We start from the raw sequence: 9,442 nt of genomic DNA, 5'->3' as shown, positions 1-9,442 counted from the left end.
GTATAACATCTCAAATTTATGTTTTTTTCTTGGCTTGATAAATGGACTTGCTCACTATTCACTAGTTATAATGGTCTTTTGTGTAATAAGCATTTGGTTGGAAGGTGCTAAATTGTCATGCTTAAGTTAAGGGATCCCTTACTCTCTTTAAGTGACGATGACCTGGGAATCTTCTGGATTTTTTTGTCCCAAACTTATCAAGTCTCTAGACCAGCAGTATTTCTGGGGGAGGCAGGTAGATGCAACTCTATTCTGATTACCCGTCTCTTATAAGAGGCTTCATGGCCCCTAACTCTGCTGCCCTAAAGGCAGGAATTACAGCCTCCCTTAGAGAGGAGTAGTTAACATTCCAGTGATATCTATCAATTTCTCTCCTCAGACCACAAGTCTCTGAATTTAAACAACCTATGGATACAGAGGCATCTTATATGGGTAGCACACACCTTATACAATTAGTTTAATAGTTATTATTAATTAATAATTAGTTATAATAGAAGCAAGTAAAAAAACATAAAATGTTTTGGAAAACTTGAGGAGGTAAAAAAAAATTACCTTCAGTTGGGTCTATCACAATATGTTTTATAGAAGAAATAATACCTGATCTAGGGCTTGAAAGAAGAGAAGAATCTCATCACACAGAAAAAAAAAATTGCAGATGGAGGGCATGAATGCATGCAAATAGGAGAGCTCTGGATAACATCAGGGAATAGCTGACAATTTGTCTAAACCTGAATAAATGAAAGAAATAATGTCAAATAAGATTGTAGAAGTGGGTTGCAACCATATAAGAGAGAGCCTTAAATTCTATGTAGAGCATACTGTATTCTCTTCTATAGAAAATAGGAAGCCTTTTCCCATTCCCTTCCCTTCCCATTCCTTTTCTACTCTTCCTTTTCCTTCTCTCCTTTTAAAAGAGTTGCATGTTAAGACCTATGCATTAGGAAGATTATTTTGGTAACTATGTGAATACTGTATTAAAATTCTTACCCTATGTGCCCCTTCCCTATTCCATTGGTAGAGCTAAGAGGATTGAAGCTGGAACAATGACAAGAAGAGAGGAAAGGAGATATATGGCAGTAGCGAGTGGTGGCCAAGGTCAGACTGAAAAGGACACAGGGTATGTAATTGTGGAATGGCTTCTGCTTAGGACTAGCTGTTAGTTATACTCACTGATCTGTGATGGATAGGCAATAGCCAGATAAGGTCATTTTCCCTGTTAGCAGTCAGATAACTGAGACTGGAAAGCACAAAACCTAAGTTCCAGTTTATACCAAATCCTATATTACATGCTCCTGAATTAATAATGAGCTGAAACTCTTACTCCAGAGTGCCTATGTCAATATCTGATGAGCAATCTAATAGGAAGTATGGGTTAAACATCTCATTGGAATTGTTGGGTATTTTTATTTGATCAAACCATGGAGGACCAGTAAGAAAACATATACTAATTTACTCTATGAAGAAGGAAAAAATGCATTTAGTAGGCTGGGCAATACAAAAAATGGAGTGCTGAATACTGGAAAAAGGTAATCTTACCGATGAAATGTACTTTTTCATTCAAGGATATATCAAAACCTTTGTCAGATGTAGTCCAGTTGAGCCTATAAAATCTGGGCATCTTAATCAGACTATAAAACATCCACCCAAGATATGTCTTCTATGTTTTAGTTCCATTTAGTGTGAAAGTTACATCCACTTTGAGGGAATGATGAATTCTGATAAATATGTTAATATACTGAGTAGCAGAATTGTTCTGAATTACAGAAATTCCCAAATGTAGATGACATTCTATGATGTGGTCTTGTGCCTTACCACTTGCTTACTTTCGACCACATTTAAAACTCATGGGTTACAATCAAGGCTAGACTTGGAAAAAATAGATTGTTATGTCAATGGTACATTTAATATTAATGTATAAATCTGTGATCTTTTGATTTGATCCTCAGAAAGGTATTTTTTATTTAAATAATGTATCTATGGATATACAAACTCAGTTTTGTCACAGAGTTGCATATTCTTTCATTATATTTTGTTACAATAAATAAAAATTTTGTAAATATGTACAAAGTACTTAATGCCCAAGTAGAGAGACAGAATTACTACAGGATATCCTGAAGCACAATTGATACAAACAACAAACTGCTTTGCTCTGGAATTCTGGAAATAGAGTACATAGCTGACAGATAACTTTTCTCATGGTAAGAAAAAGGATTGATTTATTTGAAATGTATTCAACAAAGAAAATGCCTCATAAATAAGTAACATGCCCAGTAAACCAACTAACTAAAGGACAGCATTACAAATTCAATGTGGAAGTAGTGGCTGGTCACACATTTGTCTTCTCAATCACATTCATTTACATTTCATCAGAAATAACTGTAGTTTCTTCAAACACAAAGCAAACTAAGTATGTTGTGTGAGGACCCATAGCTCTTGGAACCATAGGCCCATAGCTAACTGGGCTCCAGAAGATGATCATGAATAGGTCAGAACCTTTAAAAAGTGAAACTTGATTCCTATGTGAAGATAACATAATAAAAACTCATATTTTTATCTACTCTGAAACCAATTACCACACCACCAAAAGAGAAATATGGAGAAAACTTTCTTCAGAATCCATTATGAAAAGAATGAGCCTCATCTTGAGCGCTAGCCATGTATTCATAGGACATAGATTCAAATCCCACTTTCTATACTCCCCATGTGACTTTTGGAAAATCACAACCTCTCTGTGCCTCAGTTTCCTAATCTGTGAAATGAGGAGGATGGTAGGTAACCTCAGAGCCCCATTCCATCTCCATATCTATGATCTTATGTTACCTAGGTTTCCTTTGGATTTCTGTAATTCCATTCTAATCCACAATACCAGGCTTACCTGAAATTATCATCCTTGTTTACCTACCTCAAAAGACTTGGTGATTCCTTCTCAGGATTCCAAAATATGGCAATAACAGGACTCAGACCATGTCTAAATATATTTCATTTGGAAAGAACTATTTCCATGTCTATTATACCTATCTAATATGACATTTGAAAAATAAGAATAGTATCTGATTAAAAAAAACTTAGCCAACAATAAAGTGGTTATCTTTCAGGACAAGGAAGTGTCATATCCATACATCACAGACAATGACACTAACATCCAATTACTAGTTTCCTGTGGAAAACTACTATTTCCTAAAAGCACTGCTAGCTAAAACATCCATGTTTCAGGTTGAGTACATGCCTATAAAGCATATGCTTTGTGAGATGTAAAGATCTATACAAATGTGAGCTATATAAAATATCCATTGTTCCCTTCAGTGTATTTCCAAAAGATATTAACAACCTAAAAATCAACAGCTAGAGCAGATGCAGTCTCGTTCCAGATGCTGGCATCGATCCTGCCGACCCTTACTTTCAGAAGGGCTATTTCAAAAATAAGCCAAGGCAGCTGCTTTCCTAACGGTTTGTTTATGTGTCTATTAATATTTATGTGCTTCCCTCAATTATATTAAATCACTGTGAAGGTCTACCAGAAGACTGAAAATCAGTATCAGTGGTAGAAGGAAAAAAATATCAAAAGGGAAAAAGACGTTACCTTTTAATGACTCAGAATATTTTAAAAAATATTTTGTAAAGAAACAATACTCAAAGTATAAATGGTGCAAGTGAAGAAAGTATGGAAGAAAAGGCAGAAGGGAAAAAAATAGAATGTCCATCATGGCCATTTAAATTCAGATAGAGAAAACACAGTGTCGAAGAGTTATTTAAAGACTGTCTCCAGATCCCAGTAGGATGCACTATATTAAATGCACCAAAGGAGACAGATGGAATTTTTTAAAATCCAACCCAGATAGCTAAATTCAGGGATGATGTGATACTTTTAAAAAATTGGAATTCTCCTACTTACTAGCTAATTCAAAATGTATTCTCAAGTGTCTCTAATAGCTTTCTCATATACTAGATTCCAAGAGTAATAAATATTGTAGAAGGTCTCCTGAGCTCAATAGAGCAATCTAAGGCTATGACTACATAGGCTAGCAGCACCAGACAAGACTGGGGGAAAAAAAGCTACTTGTTGTCTCACCACAAAGAAACAGGACATTTGTCCTGCCAGTCCTTAAGAGGTCATCTTAGTATAACATTGCAAATCAATTTGTCATGTCTTTATTTTTGCTGTGGTTCTAATCAGCCCAACCTTATACACTTACTGAAAGAATAAATTTGAACTGATTATTTTTTCTGAGAAAACACCTCAAGACTCCCAAGAAAACTAGTTGTTATTTAAATAACTACTTAATAATTCTCTCATGATATTTGGAGAAATTAGAGAGTTTTAAGATATAATCTGAGTATGTTGTTCTGAAAGACATAGCACAGTAAGGTACATAGCACCATGGAGTCACGGGAGAGCAGGATTCAAATGTAGGCATTGACTCTTACTGTCTGTATGGCTTTGAATAAGTCATTCAACCTTTCTGAACTTTAGTTTCCTCATATGTAAAACAGAGATGATCAAACCTGTCATGCTTACCTCACAGTTGTGAGAAACAAATTATATAACTCTACTTTGCATCTGTTGCCTTACCTGGCTTCAATTACATGGAAAAGATGCCTGTCCCAGGTTAAACTCATCCCCTGTAACTTAATACCACACTACTAACTCAAACCTTGATTGATACCATGTCCCCTTAGTCTCTCTCTGATTGGAGAGCTGGAGGGTAGAATACCAAAATCACCCCATTATCTTCCTTTATAGAGGGCAGAAATTTAACTGCCCTGACTGGTTTCAACTCTGGTAGACAAGATTCCTCCAAGCTGAGTATTCTCCTGATCCTTCCTCCCAACCTCACCTTCCCTCTTTTCTGCCTGATTTTGTGTATATCTCCTTTCCCCTCCTCCCCCCCACCCCCGGCCTCTCCATTATATTTTTAAGCTCTTTGAGGGCAGGAACTGTCTTTTTTTTCTTTACCGTATCTATCCCTAACACTTTTCCCAGTGCCTGGCATGTAGTAGGCACTTAATAAATGTTATGATTTATTGGATTATTGGATTTATGTAAAACATTTTGCAAACCACAAAATGCTCTGTAAATTTTGTTATTAATCTAAGTAGGAGTTGTTGCATGAGTAAGAAGTTGATAAGGGAGAATTGGAAGGTAAATGCCTTTTTTAATGATCCTCAAATCATACTTCATATGTGGCCTAATTAACCTAATTCTTCCTGTGAAAACAAAATCTACATACTTTGATCAAATAATCTAGAATTATCCTCTTCATAGGGAGAATAAATAAAACATCTAACTAGGTATTAGTTTTTTTCTTCATTAATAACTAATTTAAGAAAGCTTATTATCATAATATATCTAATACCAAGCTCAATGGTATGTGGAAAATGTATTTTAACAACTTATTTCATATTGAAGTATAGTACAAACCAAGTTCAAACATTAACATGGAAAGAAATGGATCAAATAAAAGATTTTAAGTATTCATTGAGCTGCTGTGATTGAAAAGTGAGTCTTTATGTTAAAATAAACCACGTAACTTTTATTTAATGTATATTTTTCTATTTACAATAAAATATAAATTTCTAATGTATTTTACAATTAAAATATTAATTTAAAACAACTTCAAACATCCATGTTGGTAAATTATCATATATGGGCTTATATACATATGCTCTTTCTGCAGATCTAAACATGTTCTTCCCCTTGGCAAAAAATAAATGGAGAGATGGTTTTGTTGCATTTTATCTTTTATACCTCAAAGACACTACAGTTAACAAGAACCTCAGGGAACACTGATATACCAAAAATGGAAAAAGAAGCAATGAAGAAAAATATTTTAAAAATTGATTTGAGAGAAGGGAACTAGATTTTAAGAAGAAATCCCAATAATAACCATTAGAAAATCAAACAATAATGAGAAACATTTCCACAATCAAGAATGTACTTCCAATTTATAAGTGAATTAGATGCATATTTATTATATCAGCTAGTTATTTCTAACAGAAACACCCTTAAGATTTTATTTCCTTTAAAAATGGGCTCATTTCAACATAGTGAATGAGGTGATTGAATGGGTAGGACAGAAATTAGAATCAATCCTTATTTCTACCTACAAAAATCCCTGGGCAAAATAAATTTGTAGGAATTTATAGTTGCAATTACCCATGATGTGTCATTTCTAAACTTTACATCTGATTACCCATCCAAATCACTAAGTTACTATTATTTTTCATGTTCTAGCAACATTATCATAAGGAATAAATTTAATAAATATACATAAATACATACATACATACATGCATATTTATATAGCTATCCATCTATCTATATGTCTGTCAGTCTATCTATCTATCTATCTATCTATCTATCTATCTATCTATCTACCTATCTTTCTGTTTGTCTATCTGTCTGTCTGTCTATCTATACACATACGTATTTGGCAGAGAAACATTTCAACAACCTATAAAGTGAAGCTATGAGCTACATTTCTGAGGTAGTAGAACCTAATAAACGTAATATTACTGGAAAAAAAATTTTAAAGCGCTGGTTATCTAAACCAGTTACAGTAAACAACTCAACAAAGTAAATTTCCATCAGATTAGCACTGATCACATCTAAATGTCTCAAATAGTAAAACAGTGATTAGCTCAACATAATTATTTCAGTTATATAAACTATGTACTTGGATCATAACATGTTTATCTATGTAATTGTAACACAACTGCTAATTTGAAATTTAAAGACATCAAGTGCATTTCTGATTTTAAATATAAAAATAATCATTTTAGGATTATTATAGAACTTTTTCAGGAATGAAGGTTATAACTGGAGAAATGTTATGATTTAATTAAAGTCATGAAGTTTTGTTCAAAAATACATGCATGCACATGCAATTAATATTTGCCTATCTATGTGTATGCAAGGCATATATATGTGTGTACATACATGTAAATACAATTCATACATATATAAACTACATTTATAAGAAATGTATATTAAAACACAAGTATACACACACTGAAGTATTCCTCATGCATATACATGTATATATGCACATACAACATGAACATATGAACATATGTGATACGTGCAACAGTCAACAAGGAATTACTAAGATCTTGTTATATTCCAATTATGGTCCTAAGCACCAGGAACACAAAGAAAAAGCAAAAATATACCCTGCACTCAAGAAACTTATGTTCTGATGGGGGAGACAGCATTACATAAATCGATATATTCAAGATGCATAAAGAGTAGATGAAGGACAACCTTAGATAAGAAGGCATTAGCAGCTGAGGCGACTGGGATAAAACCTTATGCATAAGGTTGATTTAATCTGAATCTTGAAGGGAGCCAGGGATTCTAAGAAGCAGAGGAAACAAGGAAGAACATTCCAAGTATGGGAGGTGGGAGACTGTTTCTGGTAGAACACCTATAGGTGTGGTGTAAATGAAGATCCAACAAAGACTGAAAAGAAATAATAACACAGGGAGAACATCCAAGAGAGAGTAATATCATAAAAACCAGGGAGGTGAGAGGTGGGAGGAGAAAGAAAGAGACAGAGACAGAAAGAGACAGAGAGAGAGAGAAAAAGAGGCAGAGACAGAGAGAGATAGGGAGAGAAAGAGAGAGAGAAAGAGAAGAGGGGAGTGACAGAGAGAAAAATGAGAGAAAATATTCAGGAGGAGAAGATCATTAATAGTTTCAAATGATGCATAGAGATCAAGAAAGATGATTGAAAAGAGATAATCAGTTTGGCAATTAAGAGATCATTAGTAACTTTGAAGAAAACAGTTTTTGGTTGAATGAAGAAGCCAGATTGCAGAGGGCTGAAAAAGAAAGTAAGAATAGAGGAAATGGAGGTACCAGGTATAATTGGGTTTTTGACAGAGCTTATCTGAGATGGGAAGTAAATATATAGAATCATCCCTTAGTGGGTATGATAGAATTTAGTATTTTTTGAGAATTGGATGAATTTGGTGTGTTACTAGAAAGCAGAGGACAAGTGGAAAAAAAGGGGGGGGAGATTCAACACACACACACACACACATAAACATTTCATTTGACACTATTATTTAATTTGTGTAGGGAATTCCATAAGTGCAAACTTTCTCTATTGATATAGATCAGTAAATTGTCACCGACTTATCATCTTAGAGAGACCCCTGAATTATTGAGAGGCTAAGTTACGTAAAAGAGTGAATGAATGAGGGGCGGAGCCAAGATGGCAGAGTGAAAGCAGTGACTTGCTTGAGCTCTCCCCCAAACTCCTCCAAATACTCATAAAAAATGGCTCTAAACAAATTCTGAAGCAGCAGAACCCACAAAAAGACAGAGTGAAACAAATTTCCAGCCCAAGACAACCTGGGTGATTGATCAGAAAGGTGTATCATGCCAGGCTGGGAGTGCAGCACAGTGTGGGCACGCAGGCCGCAGCAAACCTGGAGCAGGCCTCAGAGGACTGAATCCCGCGCAGCTGTGGAGGTTTCCAGACTCCTCAATCCATGAATGCCAAAGACAATTTAGAAGGTCAGTGGGAAAAGTCTGTTTCTGTCGGTGGTCAGAGAGGAAGGCGGAGTCTCAGTTCCATTCCCCAAGAACGTGGCTGGGGGGGGGCAGCTGCTTCCCGAGCTTCCAGCCCACAGACTGAGGGGGAATCCAGTGGCTGATCAGAGAGGGACTGCAGGGATCTGTTTGCCAGTGCTGAGGCAGGAATCTCTTGCTTTGCCCGTGTGTGGATCTGGGTCACAGTTCTGGGCAGCGGTGCTGGGGTGAGGAGGAGCACTGTATGGTGGAGCTTGTCGTGGCTGTGGAGAGAAACCCCTCCTCACAGTTATGGGACAGAAAGGAATACTTGTGGTCACAGGCCAGGAAAGGAGTAAACACCTCGCCCCTTATCATACCACCTTGGAAGAACTGAAAATTTACAGGTCCCTACAAGTATCTCTGAAAACAGCTACACAAACCCCTGAAGCTTGGGACAGTACACTCTCCACATTGGAAGCAGACTCTTACCTTAACAAAGAGTTTAAAACTCAAGTAATTGGCTGGGATCATGAGCAAGCAGTGCAAAAAGAGTCAGACTATATTATCTTACTTTGGTGAAAAAGAAGATCAAAATATACAACCAGAAGAAGACAACAAAGGCAAAGCTCCTACATCCAAAGCCTCCAAGAAAAATATGAATCAGTCCCAGGCCTTAGAAGAGCTCAAAAGGGATTTTGAGAAGCAAGTAAGGGAAGTAGAGGAAAAACTGGAAGAGAAATGAGAGTGATGCAAGAAAATCATGAAAAACAAGTCAACAGCTTGCTAAAGGAGACCCAAAAAATACTGAAGAAAGAGTAAATGAATGAATGAATGATTAAAGAATTTATTATGTACTTGCTATGTACAAAGAACTGTGCTAAACATGTAGGATACAAGCATAAAAGTAAGACAGTTCCTGCTCTC

Source organism: Phascolarctos cinereus, unplaced genomic scaffold (assembly GCF_003287225.1).
Source record: "Phascolarctos cinereus isolate Bilbo 61053 unplaced genomic scaffold, phaCin_HiC Scaffold_1;HRSCAF=81, whole genome shotgun sequence".
Lineage (NCBI taxonomy): Eukaryota > Metazoa > Chordata > Mammalia > Diprotodontia > Phascolarctidae > Phascolarctos > Phascolarctos cinereus.
The sequence above is the reverse complement of the archived record's forward strand: the minus strand, read 5'-3'. Positions refer to the sequence as shown.